The sequence below is a fragment of the Erpetoichthys calabaricus genome, chromosome 12 (assembly GCF_900747795.2).
Source record: "Erpetoichthys calabaricus chromosome 12, fErpCal1.3, whole genome shotgun sequence".
In the NCBI taxonomy this organism is placed as follows: Eukaryota; Metazoa; Chordata; class Cladistia; order Polypteriformes; family Polypteridae; genus Erpetoichthys; species Erpetoichthys calabaricus.
The window spans coordinates 111679657-111696088 of NC_041405.2; the positions used below are offsets into that span (position 1 = coordinate 111679657).

General features: G+C 37.9%; 1 protein-coding gene across 3 annotated transcripts in view; it reads right to left on the reverse strand.

Moving 5' to 3' along the window:
• Positions 1 to 15283, reverse strand: part of frmpd3 (FERM and PDZ domain containing 3) — a 779808-nt gene extending 764525 nt beyond the window's left edge. For all 3 annotated transcript variants that reach the window (XM_028816887.2, XM_051934418.1, XM_051934416.1), the window contains exon 1: positions 14372 to 15283. The gene's annotated coding sequence lies outside the window, so the exon portion shown is untranslated. The remainder of the gene's footprint in view (positions 1 to 14371) is intronic.
• Between the last annotated feature and the right edge of the window lie 1149 nt (positions 15284 to 16432).

Sequence of the window (16432 nt, forward strand, 5' to 3'; positions counted from 1 at the left end):
GTCAAATAGTTAAACTAATAAGTTAATATTATTTTTTATTGAATCTTTCATGGCCAGTACAATGAGAAATTGCTTTACAAAGCAATTCAGAGCACTTCAACATAAAGTCAAAATGTTTCTTTGGTATCAGAGTGTTAAAGCAGCAAATGTTGACTTTCAAATCTGCCAGGGTACAGTATATGAAAAAATTAGGATGCCAGCTACTGCTGATAAGCACAACCTCAGTAAATTCTGCAAATATTTATCATATATAGCATTTGGCTATATAATAAGAGAGCAAGGACTATTTAATTAATAACAGAGTTGCTTTTCAATTTTGTAGGCTTCCCGATTTAAAGTATTACACTACCAGGTATCGTAGCTTTTGATCTTGATTTCTTCTTCTTGCTATTCAAAATGTATTGGTTTTTGTATTACAAAGAAATCTTTTTTCAATCCTCATAAAGCATAGTAGTATTTGAAAGACTGATTACTTTTAAAGTATCATGGAACTTGGGCAACTCTACTTTAATTGACATCAATTTTAATCAATTTTAATTTCAACAAAACTGGGAAAAACATAAGTATGCAAAAATATTAGTTACTTCATTTTCTAGTATATCTTAAATTTTCAGTGTACATTCTTTTTTAGAAAAACTATGGTACCCACATTGCACTGTTGTGTTTTCAGCTTTAAGCAAATTCAATAGACAGGCATCCATTAATCCATCCATCTTCCAAACTTGCTTATCATAAGGAGGGTCACAGGGAAGATGGAGCCTATCCCAGCAAGAATCAGCCAAAAGGCAAGAACAATCTCTGGACAGGGCAGCAGTCCAGCGTGGGGTGAACACACACACACACACAAACACACGCTAGGGCCAATTGAGCATGGGAAAGGCGCTATATAAATAAAATGCATTATTAGTTATTATTATTATTCATTTAGCAATGCCAATGTACCTAAACCTGCATGTCTTTGGAAACCCATGCACACACAGGGAGAATACACAAACTCCATGCAGGGAGCACCCAGGACAAAAACCCCAGTCTCCCTGTTGTGAGGTAACAGCACTACCTGGGCACCACCGTGCCACTCTTAAATAGACACGTTTCACTTTCTTTTCTTATTCTTTACTTTTAATTTGCTCTTGGAAAACTGTGTTTGGACACTTAAAGGTGTATAAATCCTGAATGACCCTTTTTCTTATTTTTTGCTCAAATAATGTTTTCAAGGACGTGCGGAAAGGAAACAATTCATAACATACATTTTGACTTCAGTGCCTTATGATTTTGATGTCTTGAGGGCGTAGTTATCAGTGACATAAGGTAAAGGATCTGGACTTAAGTGAAGCTGTTTAATCATCTGGAACGCAGACAATAATAGCTTCAAAATCATAAGGCTAGATCAAGGGTAGGAGCAATGCTCACCTCCATGCTATTATCATCACGTCACAACAGTGGATAAAGAAAGGGCTCAAATTGCAGCGTCTAGCGCATGCAGAAAACAATGATCAAGATGGTCATTGGAAACTCAATGCATCCTTTTTGGTTTTCTCAAATTTCTGAAATCAACTTGTGTTATAAAACTGTGGTAGTTTATAAAAAACATTGACTCCTTTTTTTCAAAGAAAATTCAAACTGAATTTTTTTAGATTCCTAGGGGAATATTTTTCTCCACATTCATCCACTCCTTCCCAACATCATCTTTTTCTTCACGTGTCCTCTTACACCACATATTTATTTATTTCACAGTTTTGTAATCATTCCACCTCATCCTTTAACAGTTTCCTTCTTCCTGTTTGTGTACAAGGGATTTAAAATGAAAGTCTATAACTCAAACATTAAATGATTTTTCCTTTTCCAGTTACCCCATCGATATAAACAAATATCCAGATATTTGTGAAAAAAATAGCTAAAAGATGCAACACGTCTGTAACTACACCACACAATTTAGCTACAGTTGCAGAAAAATGTGCTGAAAAGTAACCAATAAAATAAAAAATAAAATAAAAGAAATTGCAGTTAACTGTTGTGTTTTGTGTAATGAATATATTTATAAACTAGCTGTGCTACCTGTTTAAGACATTGTAATTGAAGTAATCAACGTATACCTCAGTGTTAACATTTGCAGTGTACCATGAAACACATATGTCTCTGTTATACGATACTTGGTATGAAATTTGTAAAAGCAGTGTTAATATCCATATTACTAACCGAAGGTTGTAAACCGGATATGGACGCAGGGCGCTGGGCGCAGGGCGCATCGAGGCGCACGCGCACTGCCGCACTGCAACGAGCCCGCCACAGAGAAAACAAAAAAGGTTGTAAACCGGATATGGATGCAGGGCGCTGGGCGCAGGGCGCATCGAGGCACACACGCACTGCCACACTGCAACGAGCACACCCATAGCTAACGACACAGCCACAGAAAACACAGAAACGAGAAGGTTGTAAACCGGATGTCACGCGCTCTGCCGCACTGCAACGAGCCCGCCACCTGTAAACTAGACTTGCTCTAATCCACTGTGCCAGTAATGTAGATCACATAACGGTCATTCAGTTTGGCGCCCGCCCCAGAGTCCACAGTCAAACGCAGCGGCGTCCCAAAATGCTGTGGCGCCCGCCCCAGAGTCAAATGCAGCGACGTCCCAAAACGCGGCAGCTTCCCGAAGTCAGTAGGTGGCGCCCAAATAACACAATGTTATGCACCGTGGCGCCCGCCCCAGAGTCAAACGCAGCGGCTTCCCAAAACGCAGCGGCTTCCCAGAGTCAGTACATGGTGCCCAAACAACACAACCTGTGACCTACACTTGCTCTAATCCACTGTGCCAGTAATATAGATCACATAAGGGTCACAGACTCTAACCCAGCGGCTTCCCAGACTCAGTGGCTGGCACACGAACACCACAACCTGTAAACTGAACTTGCTGTGCTCCACTCTGCCAGCAGTCGGTGTCAGCAAAGGCGTCAGAATCACGTCTCCACAAAACGACACCGCTTTACTACAGACATGCTTATGTAGTTAAATGACATTTCCCCAGACGCACCCACCCTCCATGATATGTCATCCATCCAGATATCGGACAGAACAGAAACTGATTGCCATTCTAGCGAATCGCGGGCTTACTTGTTTGTGATGTGCCATCTCTTGGAATGACAAATGCAATGCATATGTCACTGTAACATTCCATTTGGTATGGAATTTGTAAAAGCAGTGTTAATGTTTGTGATGAGCCATCTGTTGGAATGACAAATGGAATGCATTTTATTTCAATAAATGTTTGTTATGTGCCATCTTTTGGAATGATAAAGAAATAGCAACTGGACAGACACATAGACCGATACTCAGACAAACACATCCGTTTGTTAAGGTGGAAAATGCACATTTTGCAGTACGATACCTATTAATTTCCCAGTTTGGTCACCGAGTGTGTGGATCTCTTCTCATGTCCACATTGTGTTTATTTAGGTACTCCGTGTTTCTATCATATCCCAAATGCATGAATGTTGGGTAAAAAAGATGACTTTTTATTAGGCAAGTATGATTGAATGTGAATGGACTTATGAGCGAGCTCTAAAGTGGTCTGACATCCTATTCAGGTTTACTTCCTACTTTATGACAAATGCTGCAAGGACAGGCTCCTGATCCCAAACATGTCGTAATGGAATAAGCAGGTTTCAGGAAATGTATGATTTGATGGCACTAAATCATGCAATACTATTTTAAAAAGTTTACTCATGTGGTTTCTAGAATTATAAACAATTTTTACTATTCATAATTTATATGGGCTTATCTTGCATCTGCAAAATAATTTCACGTAAAACAATTTCAATTTATTTCAATGAAATATAATGGATACATATATAGTTAAACCAAATAGGAGTTTAAATTCTTGCCCATTCACCGGCAAGAAGACCGACCATGTATTCTTTCCATGGTCCACATTTTTGGGGGGGGGGTAATTCGGTTTTCCTCCCATGTTCCAAACACATGCACGTTAGATTAACTGGTGATCCAGAGAGTGTGTACATGAGTGTGCTCCTGGGACGATACCCCATCCAGTGTGCATTCCTGCCTTGAGTCTGATGTAGTGAGGAAAAGCTAAGGTCCATGTGACCCGAAGGCAGATTTACCAAGTTTGAAAAGTGTAAAAAGTTAGCTGTTATGCTGAATGTGTATAACTATATATTTTTATTGTTAATATTGAAATTTAATTTTTTAAATTAAATAAAAAGATAGAATTATTTGAAAAGGCCTTGGAGACATTTGACAGCACTAGCAGCATTTTGGGCTAAGAAAATGTTTAGTTTTAAATTTTGATTTGAGTTTTCTGGTATAAAATAAAAGCTATAAACACAAATTGCAGAGAACAAATGAAGAAACAAATTATTTAGTTTCCTTAAAATATTAATACTAAAAGCAGAGATGATAAACATTTCAAAAATATTTAAACATGCCACATACAGTATATGAAAACACCTTATAATGGACAATGCTGCAATTAATCTATTATGCAAAGTATTCTTGAACCACCAATGAAAAAATGTGTCATATGAAAAGTAAGTGCAGAAATGAGTCCTGTGGATTCATTTTCAAAAGTTCAATTCCAGATGTACTCAGAGCAACTATAAACTTACTCAAGGCAAATGCAAATTTAAAAATTATAAGGTGAAGATTGTATTTATTGATACCCATCGTGCCAGAAGATGTCAGACTCCTTGCACAGGCAAGAATTGGGTGGAACATAAGCCACCACAGATAAACGACATATAGAGAGAAAACCGAAAAAGCCAAAGACAAGACTGGAACGGTAGAAACACAAGCAACATCTCTGAGGGCATACTTCTTTATCTGGCAGACACTGCTTCAACTGCTCTAGTGAAGAATTTATACCGCAAGGAATTAAATGGTGCTCTATAATGCTACAGAAAGTCTAATCATTATCATTAATGCTAGATCCAAACTTACTGTGGACCAGAGCTTTTCTCTGTTAAAATTGCACCATTGGTAACTCCAGATATTTCCCTGTAATTCCCTCAGATTTGACCAATTTACAATGATTTTGTATGTTGCTGTTATCTAGTTCACTTAAACTGAGCTAGACTTGCAGGTGCTTTATGCAAGAGACACACATCAGTTATCTGTTCTTTCTGATCTTAGCTCCACACTATGAGCATAATAAGAGGTAAATAAATATCTGGAAATCTCATGCATATTGAAATCACCAAAAAGAAAAATTGGGGCATTTAGTAGATGCTCAGACAAGGGTTAATTTATATTGTGTGCTTTTAGCAGTAACAATGGAGGTAATATGTCATCTCTTAAGACATTCAAATAACACTTTTGGGAATAGCCAGTGTCAGATAGCAGGTCAAGCAGGTGACCTTTTAAAGTTATTTTTATTCCTTAATTCTTTACTAGGTGAACAAGTTCCGAAACGGATTATATTATTACTGCAGAATAATACTTGTACAGAAGACAATATACAGGTATGTATTATATCGAATAAGGACTACTTACATATGACCACAACCCCTATGATATGTACTGTCAAGCATGCACATCAGTGGGTCACCTTCCAGGCTCAGCTGAGGTATGTAGTAGCATCCTGAAGTGAGTGGGGACGCTATCGCTAATCTTGTCATCTGTTTCTGCCTCCACAGCTCAGAGAAAATCCCCAGTGAGGGCAACTGACGCTGGTCATTCCCGGAAGGAGGCGTCTCACTTTGAGTTGAGCTAACCTAGAGCTTGGAGCTCCATGTGAAGCAAGGACCTGCTCATCCACGCAACAGCATTATTAAACAGAAGGCTACTCCCTGTATTTTCCGTTTGCAACACCATTATGCATTTTAACCCAAGGATTTCATCTTTGAACACAGGTTTAACTACCATTCGACCATAAAAATAAATAAATAAATAAAAGTAATCCAGAAAGTGAGAAAATGAATCACATATCTTAAAATAGTCTTTTGTTCCTGCACTTTCAACACCTACCAGGTGTCATCATCAAAGGAAAATAATTACATACAGGAATCAAAGGCAATATATAATAAATGAGGAAGGGGGGAGGTGAGGTGGGGGTAAGAAGGGGGTGGATTAGTAAAGTGGGGTTTGAATGGTGCTGGTCTTAAAGTTTTTATATTATATACTTTTTATTATATATCATATACTAGGGGGCTCCTCCCCCTTCTCGCTTCACTCAAAAACACTCACCAAACACCTGGGCACCTGCTATCTCATAGCTGAGCCGCTGGATGGGCTTCAGGTCACTCCTCCATTAGAGAAAACAATTGTATTTAAAGAGATGGTATATAGAAGTGTATGCAGGGTGCGGGAGTGCTGTTTGGTGCTTAGTTATTAGAGATAGAAAATCAGTTACTTGAGTATTTCACTACAACTGTCTATTTTAAATGCCAATGAATAATAAAACGTAGTAAAAAGCGAAAGTAAAAAAGTAAAGCGTAATAAAACGTAAATAAAAAATTAAATTACATTAACGCCTTGTCAAAAACAATATTGTGAATTACTTTATCCTCTAACTTACCTTCTATAAATGTTGTTTTTTTTGCATTTCTGTTCATATATTGTTTGGGATTCGGGATTTTTCGTTTATTGGATGATTCTCTTTGTTCTTGATTTTTATTATATGCAGTTCTATTTTGTTAATTTTCTTTTTTTCAATGTTCCTTATCAGCTTTTGCTTCTTTTTTTCTATCACGATTCAAAATTCGACATTCTTGAATAGATTATTTGCTTTTCTGTCTTTCCATTATATATATATATATATATATATATATATATATATATATATATATATATATATATATATATATATATATATACTGTATATAAATATAAAACCCATTCATCTGAAATACTTTGTGCACACTTTACTCTCCATATTGCAAACAAGATATAGAGGCACTAGAAACAAGTACAGAGATGTGTGACTTGGCTGATTGTAGAAGGTGTAAACTATTCAGAAAGGAGCCGAACCATTTTCGTTTCAGTAAATGAAGATTAAGAAGTGACATGGCTGAAGTGTTATTATGATGATAGGAGTTAGTTCATCCATCCATCCATCCATTTTCCAACCCGCTGAATCCGTACACAGGGTCACGGGGGTCTGCTGGAGCCAATCCCAGCCAACACAGGGCACAAGGCAGGAACCAATCCCGGGCAGGGTGCCAACCCACCGCAGGACACACACAAACACACCCACACACCAAGCACACACTAGGGCCAATTTAGAATCGCCAATCCACCTAACCTGCATGTCTTTGGACTGTGGGAGGAAACCGGAGCGCCCCGAGGAAACCCACGCAGACACGGGGAGAACATGCAAACTCCATGTAGGGAGGACCCAGGAAGGAGTTAGTTCAGTTCCTTGAAAATGAATTCTTAATTGGGGGTACGGATGGGAGCTTGTTAACAATAAATTTCACACAAATATTAATAAGTTTTCAATCATGCAGAGAAATATAGACACATGGAATAAGTTACCAAGAATTGTCGTAGACACAAGCTGGACACCCCCAAAACATGACAATATTAATTAAGAGAAATCAGGTAAAAATAGCACTGGCAAACTTGTTGGACTATTCTTGTTAAAATGTCCCTTTTGCATCATGTAAAAGACAAATAAAGCAGATTGCCATTAGGAAGGCTATCCAACCATAAACATTTCTGCTCCAGGACTCCAAAGATGTGGGGAAAACCAGCCAACAAGGGTGCCCCTGGGAAATGTCTGTTAAACTGATAGATATTTACATATTACCAGAGCTGACTGGTGTTGTTGCATGTTACTGGCATTACAAACTAGTAAGAACTCAAGCACAATAATATCATTGATGTACTGTACATAGATTGGTAGTCAAAAGGTTACGTAGTGCTGCTGTCTCACAGCTCTGGAGTTTTGGATTCATATCCTCACCTTTTAACTGATAGTCTGAGTTTGTATGGGTTTTTCCCAAGATACTCCAGTTTTTACCCAACACTCCTGACATTTGAATGTTAACTTAATTGGCAAATCTGAAATGGCTATGAATGGGTGTGTCCTGCAATGGACTGATGCCTCATGCAGGATTGGTTCTCATAAAATGACACTAGCTCTGTGTAACACAGAACCCAATAAACTACTACAATAGCAAATGGATGGGTAGAAGTAATATATTACGTGAATGGATAGGGGAATGGCTAGTTACATTAATTTAAAATGACCCGGGAGGGATCAAAATTTTCAAAAGCAATCATTTTTTTTTGCATCAACTAACTGCCAGGAAGAAAGTAAAATAAATTCTACTCATAATTCATGTATTCTACTCATACTTATGCAGATTGAGCAATGTTATTGAGGCAGCTATCCATTTAAAAGCTCATGCACTTTGTTTTTTCTGAATGCAGAAAAGGGCCATTTATTTCCTGTCTAAATATAGAATTCCTCTGTGTCCAGTATAAAACTGTTTATTCTTAATCCTCCGCTGAAATTTACTTATCTTTCATCCACTTTCTTTCCTACAAACCCCCATCAACTGTTTCCACTGTCTAGAACTTTTGCTTGTGTTCTCTCTCTTGAGATGTCAGTCATTGTGGCTCACAGAGCTATTCAAATGTGACTATCATCTGTTAGAACCCCTTTACGTATGATCCCTTTGTGCATATATGACATGCATTTCTTCTGGGACAGAGCACGGCCAGACATCTATACACCATGAACTTGACTTATAGATTTGAAAACTTTTTCCAATAAAAATAATTTGAAATATACCAGGTCTATTGTCATTAAATTGTAAAGGCCAATGTGATAGCCGGTCATCTTTTACACTTCTGAATGAAATTTCTTCAGTTGTTTCCATATTCCCTGTGAAATAAAAAATAAAAACCTCCTGATTGCTGCTTTTTCTGTGCCTTTCTGTTTCTCTAATCAAAATGAATCTCCTAATTCTTGGGTTCTGTAATTAGCAAAACCATTTCAGAGACAAAATGGAAATCCCTTGAATGGAAGTCTCTCTTTAATTTAACCCATTTGGAGTTTTTTTTAATAGTCACCATAAATTAATAATGCATTCTTAAAGTCATTTGTTCTTGCAATGATGACTGCTCATCCTGAAAAATCTTACAGTACATTTGTCAGAACATTGGTGCATGAGCTGTTTCACGTATGTTGTTGCTACTTTTCTTCTTGCTTTCCTTTCACTATTCTGCTTTTCTTTATCTTTTTTATTCACCTGAAAGTCTAGAGCATAGGTAAGGTGTGGGTTTGTAGATAAACTGTAGCCTTCTTTGTAAGATGTATCTGTGCAGATTGCTGCATTAATGTTAATTTACATTTTGGAACTATTTTGCAAGGTTGGATTCATTAGCCATCCTTTCATCTATTTTCTAAGTTACTTATTCTATTCATGGTTGCAAAAAGCTGATGCCTTTCTTTGCAATACTGTTCCCAAAGTGGGAAGTAAATTTGGACATAGTGTCAGTATCATAGATCAAAACTTTTTTTTCCTACTCTATTTATTTCAGTAATAGGTGTAACAATTACTAGACATATACCATAACCAGTGAAAAAGTAAAGTAGTATGAAACATGAAAGCCATCAGTGGAAATATATGCAACAATACCAGGTATTGTGATGAAGCAATATAGTGTCATTACTTCCAAAAGTAATTCTGTATAAAAATAAAACAAATCTTCAATAAGCATTTTTAGAAAGTTAGAAAAAAAGCTCAAAATAAGTGCAACTCTAAAACCAGTGGCATTCTACAATGTACTGTCGACGCTTTTATCTCACTAGATTCAATCAGAGAGAGAGGAACCAAACACGTTTTCAATATGGTGTGACAATATGGTGTGCAACTTCAAGATAAAGCAGCAAGTGTACCAAGACAGGGAACTGAAGCTGTCTCTCATTTAGAGAACAGCATGGACATGCCTATGTAAAACAACAAATACTCCAAAAATTGCTACAAACTTGACTTTGTTTGTGAAAGCTGTAAACTAAAGATGTCTCCAGTGCTACACTGTAATACGAGTCATCTGTTTCACAGCTCTGTATGAAAGCTCAAAGAAATTGTTATACACATTTAGATTCTGTTGTAGAGAAGAATGTGGATGGATAAGCATTCTGGCCAGGTCAGTTAATGATATCTTTTCTATGTTATAGAGGAAGGGCAGTCTACTCCAGGGGCCATGTGTTCATCCAGTACAATGGGTGGCAGCATCCCTCTAGGATGGCTGCCATTTGGACACCTGCAGGAATGCATGCAAGCAGTAGTTCTGGTAGACAGCCCTGTTGGGGTCTTTGGGTGCCACTAGAGGAAGCTACTGAGGGCAGGCGCTCTGTCAGGTGGAAGCTCCACCTGACTGGGAAGTGTTTGCTGGTTTCAGTACTGATGTACCAGAAGTACTCCAGGATCCAGATTAGAAAGAATCCCCTCACCTCACCTAGATCAGCCGAAGTCAGGAGACAAGGTGGACAATACTCTCCTGGGAAATACAGTAGTGGATGAGAAAGAATAAAAGAGTTATATTGAATTGTATTGTGGGGGCTGGGTGGTCTACATACCTGTAAATACCATTTTTTGCTTTTTTTTTTTTTTAGAAACAAAACCTGGTTAAGAAAAAGACAAACTGTTCGTTTTCTGGAAGACATTGGTTGGTACTGTTTGTGATTAACCTGTTTTAATGCAGCAAATGAACAGGTAAACAAGGTGCCGCTGTACATTTGTAATTAGTCATAGCATTTTCTGAAAAAAAATGCAAATATGTAAAAAATTGAATGTGTGGGTTGACAAATGGATCATTTAATAGAAGCATATCATCTACATATGTTAATATGGGTTTTGTTTTCGCAAAGAAAATACACTAAAATATGATTCTTTCAAATGTTAAAATGAAGTTATACATTGGTAATGGCAAACTTTCTATTAGTTCCATCATCCATCTACACAAACCCTGCAAAGCCAACTAATAATTCCTCAGGTGGCACAGTGGTAGCACTGGTGTCTTGCAGTAAGGAGACCAGGGTTCATGTCCTGGCTCCTCCATGTGTGAAGTTCATTTGTTCTCCCCATGTTTGCATGGGATTCCTCTGGGTGCCTCAGTTTCCTTCCAAAGACATGCAAGTTAGGTGGTTTGGCAATGCTAAATTGGTGAAGTTACAAATTAAACACAGAGAGCACCCAGTTGTTCTAATGGCATCTCTTGAAATCTGCAATATTGACAAGACAGATCAATTATATCAACAAATGGACTATTTATTTTATAAAAAGTAAGGTTTGCTTGTACAAATAGAGAACATCCAGAACAAAGGAAGTTCACAAAAGATGTACAAAGCATTAGCTACCCTACTGTGTCTGAACATAGGCAGTTGAACTGTGTACATGTCTACATGTTGAGGTAGCTTACTTACTTAACCATTTTTCAAGTATCACCTAAGAATTCCCTTCTCAGTTCCATTTTCTCCATCAGTCCCTTTCTATCTTTTTCCCCCTTCTCTTAATCTATCTACAGAACCTGACCTCATCCTGCCACAAAAGAACTTTCACACCAAACTCTCCTACTAACTTACACCAAATGGGTCCACTGGTGTGATAACAACTTAAACTCTACTGTGGTGTCCAAATCTATAATCACTCCCTGAGCCCTTTGTGGCTATTTTGACATCGGGCTACAACTCTCATGGATCCCAGTGGGTGCTCAACCTAGAGTCAACAACAGTCCCCAAATTCAAGGGCCAGCAACATCCTAGATGATAATTTATGCAAGTATGAGATTGTATACCATCTCCTTTTGGCAAGACTAAATAGCACTGGCCTTTTCACTGTGTTTGCCGGCTTTTCTATTAAGTCTTATGATGTTTTCCTTGTCATTTATGACTTCACACCCATTGCTTAGCCCTGTCCCATCTATAAAAGGTGAAGTAAAACTGGAATCTGTTAGGATTGACTGTTTTCTTGTGCCCTTCATGATTTTTTTCTACTCAATTGTACATAGAGTTTTTTATTTTGGGACACCTTGCACGTCACAATCTAGTGGTCCTAAGCAGACTCTGTCTTTTCAGGCTGGCTTGCAGAGGTGTTCTCTTATTGCACTGTGGTACATTTGAGTGATGTCTTGTAATAATGGCAAACTCAGCAGTATATGTGGTTTAAGGGTGGTCACTAATATGGCCATGGGTCAAGTCCTAAAAGGAAAACATTTCAGTGGAACACCAAGGGGTTTTGTTCTGAACTTGCCTGTCTACAAATTTTGCAGCCATTTCTTCTTAAGAAACTGATTAGATAGCCTTACTATGGCCTTGTTTCTTTTCTTAAAATGTCCACCAAAAAGGCAGAAAATAGTGTGTAGACAAAATCATGCAGCAAATTGGTAACAAAACAATAAACCAGCATAATTTTTTTGTAATTTTATAGCATCCAATCATGATATATACATTTGAACACACACATACACATTTATATATCTTCACTCATTTAGTAATTTTCCTGAATCTCATTTTTTTTCACTGCAGGGTTTTATGGAAGCCTAGGTAGAAGTCAGGAGCCACCAATGGAATGAATGACAGTTTAGTTCAATGCACACATACTATAGCATGAGTCAAAGCATGGCTAAAAATTTAACTTGTAACCTTATAATAATTAATTGTCTAATCAAATTTCAGGTGGCGGATAGAGAAAGTACTAAGAGAAGCTGCACAAAACACTGGGAAACCATGAAAAATCTGCAAGGACAGTGAGCAGATTTTGTCTCCAGAGTTGTGTGACAGAAAATCTAACTTCTATACCATATTGGTTCTGCACACAAATAAACTACATGGTCCACTGAAATTCTATAAAGGTGAATAAAACTTTCTTTTTCCAAAATGAACAACCAGGTTTTGCAGTGAAACCTAAAATTTAAATTTCCAAATATCCTGAGTTTCTTATCCCCGTTTTTGCTCATATTTTTGTATCTTGTTTGGTACGGTATCTCTGAAAACAAGAGGAAGCTAATCTTGTCTTGCTCAGCGCTGCCTGATTGATGATTGTAGTTTGTCAATATCAACATCTTCATTAATGAAAACATGCTGAGTGGAGAGTCTTGCAGGTGGTCACATGATCATTTTGCAGCTCGCTTAAGTTCTCCGACTGTAGTTTTCACTGATTGAAATATTGCATTTAGACCTTACAGTACATGAAAGTAATTTTACTTTCACTAGAATACAGACCACAAAGGTGCATGCTGTGTGACTTTTTTTCTTTTACTCTTTTTTTAATTTGATATACAAGAACGCAGTAAGAAACACACAATATAGTGCAGGGCATGTCTGCTGTCAATTACTATCAAGAAATCTGTCAAAATATTATTATTTTAATCCTAAAGCTTTTTACACTTGTCACTGGTTTAAAAGTAGAACTGGTAAATGGAATTGTGGAAGTAGAAAATGTAGTCAGAAATTGAAAAGATAAAATTACTGCAAGCAAGAATGGGCAATTGTGACCAGTTCTGGTTTAAGAACGAAGTTAAAATCGTGCTCTTCATAGGAATATAACTAAAACAGGAAAAAAAACTGCACCAATTGCCAAAAATTTGTGACATTAATTTTTTTTCAGGACAAATAAAAACAGGCAAAATGAGCAATTGATTTTTTTTCTGTTTCAGTCAAATGCACTGCTGACTTTTGGACTCTAAACTATGTGATTGGCTTAACTCATCGATCAATTCTTATGAATCCCTTACATCCTTGCAAAGATAGATGTTTTACCTAAACAGCCAGAATAAACAGTGAAACACATTCAAAAAGCTGTAAGTCTTAAAGCCTTTTTACACACACAAGCCATATTTCCCTCAACCTGTAGCTCATGGCCACATTCCAAGCCCCTGTAGTGGCTCTCTAAATGCCAGCTTTTCCTCTCCAAGCTGTATGTCACTAAACCCCCTTCTCTGACAGCTTTTGAAGATTCAAAAGCCACACTGATAGCATAGCATTTGGGCTCTGCTGCAAAGACAAGGTTTGTTTTTGCTTGTCAATTACTGCCATTTTCAAATGCATCTATCATGCCAGTCACTGACAAGGATCGTGTGTGTTCCACAGAAAGCAAAGAGTGTGCAACTCTTGGCACTGCTCTCGCCCCGCTTGTTTAAATGGGGTACAAGGCTGCAGTTATAAACAGAAGGTGTCCTCTATTGCCTGGGTCTGTCCTCTTGTACTATATTTCCCCAGAGTCTAGCTGCAAATGCAGGGTGCTGGTTGCAGCAAGAACTTCAAATACATTTAGTAGCTCTGTATACTGTTTTTCTGTATAAGCATAAAATCTTAAGCATGCAGCAGTTTTTAATTCATGTAAAAAAAAAAAAGGCATCCCTGAATAAATGCAACCTTGAGCAAATGGTCAGTTATTAATTTCTTACCTGCTTCTGCAGGGGACACTTTATCCATTGCAGAGCTACACAAACACCACCATCTCCACCCGGTGGCAGCTACTAGTGTCTGGGACCTTGCAGAGGGACAGGCAACTCAGAGGCAATAAACCCTTGCAATGAAACCAGCACTGTCGGTCAGTTGTTATCCTTCACATTTAGTGCACACCATTCCAGTAGGGCTGACTCCTGTGGCTGCCTTCTATTCCAATCCGGAAACAAGCAGGTGCCGACATAGGCATATTACTGACATCTCTAGTTTAGACTGGAGCCCCAGGATTCACAGTGAAGCTGGAAAGTTAGCTCTTTTTCTTTTTTCTCCAGGCCAGCACAGAGTCTCTTAATTATGAAAACCAGAAGAGAAGCAAAGAGAAATTGACAGGAAAAAACAGGCTTTTTTGCTGCTTTATCCATCTGCATCTATATGTCAAGAACTGGTGGAGTGCCTCTAATGTAGCTCACGTTGAGCTGGAGGTCTAAAGTCAGGTGACACAGGTCCATAGGTAGGAGGGTAATCTTCATTGAACTCCAGTTGCCGGCAAACAAGCAGCACCTTAGGAATATTCAGTCTGATGAGATGGATTTTTTTTTCCCCCTCAGCCCGCACTACCATTCATCTTCTGAGGACAGGTTGTACAAACCTGCAGTAAGTGTATCGTCAGTTAAGCCAAGGTGTGGAAAAAATTTCAGGGCTCTCTTAATTGGCATAAAAGATGTAATCAAAGATTGCAATTCAAAAATGTAAAGCAAAAAAGATTTAAAACAGGTTTAGCAGAAATCCCACGAGCTCACAATAAAGAAGGAACATTCATATGCTGCACAAATTAAAAAAGGCTTAGTGTTGTTATTGTAATTTCACACACAAGTTCTTTGGCAACGGTTGTAAGCACGGGCTTCTCTGAGCTGTAGTCTGCTGGAGTGAGATTGAGACAGAATGGAAGCGAAGAGAGCAGGGAGGGGAGGGGGAGTGAGCACAGAGCGAGAGAGCAAAAGAGAGAGAGAGTGTGTGTGAGAGAGAGAGAGAGAGAGAGAGAGAGTCATCCAGGCATACAGCCTAGTCTGATAAAGAACTGGGGACATTTACTGAGGACAAGGGGTGCATACTAAATAGGGTGCTAGACTTGAAGGCTGAAATGAAGTATGCTTTGTCATTTTATTGGCATACCTGGAAAGGCACAACAAATTATAAGTCTGTAAATCCCTTTTTGACATATGCTGCACTCTCCCAAGACCTTTAAGTGCACATGTTAACAGAAAAGAGGAGTCACATACTGAAATAGCATCTGCTTGAAAGCATACACCGACTTTTAGTATGAGATCAGGCAGAAAGCACACACACACACACACACACATATATATGCACTAGCAACATGCGTTGCTTCTTCAAGCTAAATGAGAAAGAAAAAAAAAAAACACATAATGTGACCCAGCAAGCTGAAAGAGTGCTGTGCTGAGTTGCCCACACCAAATCAGAAGACGTAGGTGTTTAGAGGAACCCACTGGTTTCATGGGCTTTGAGGATAATTGTCTACCTACTGAACAGTGATGCAAAGCTGTTGTTTCTTCTGTTATTGTTTCATTCATTTATTTATATAGCTATATATATCTATATATATATATATATATTACACTGTATATACAGTATAAGTTTTTAAGTTCAATAAAAATATGTAAAATACTATAGTAAATATTTTGTTATTCATGCTTAGTGGGTCAAATGCAATGATTATTCAAGTACACCGAGTATAGTCAAAAAAATCATTCATCTTATTTGGCATGATAAAACTAGTGCTTTAAAAGGAGTCAGTTCCTTGAAGAGAAAGCCTGAACAGAACAACTGCAAAGAAACACATTTGCATAATATGTGTTGTTTTGTGTCATGATTTTATATTTTCCTTATTCATCAATATCATCTTCATCCTCAAACCTACTTAATCAAAAGCAGGATATTTAGCGCTGGAGCAGTGCTGGGCACAAGATAGGAAATAGACTTGGAAAGGGTGGCAGTGCAAGATGGTAACTTTTATTTATTTATTTATTTTTGTTTGCTTG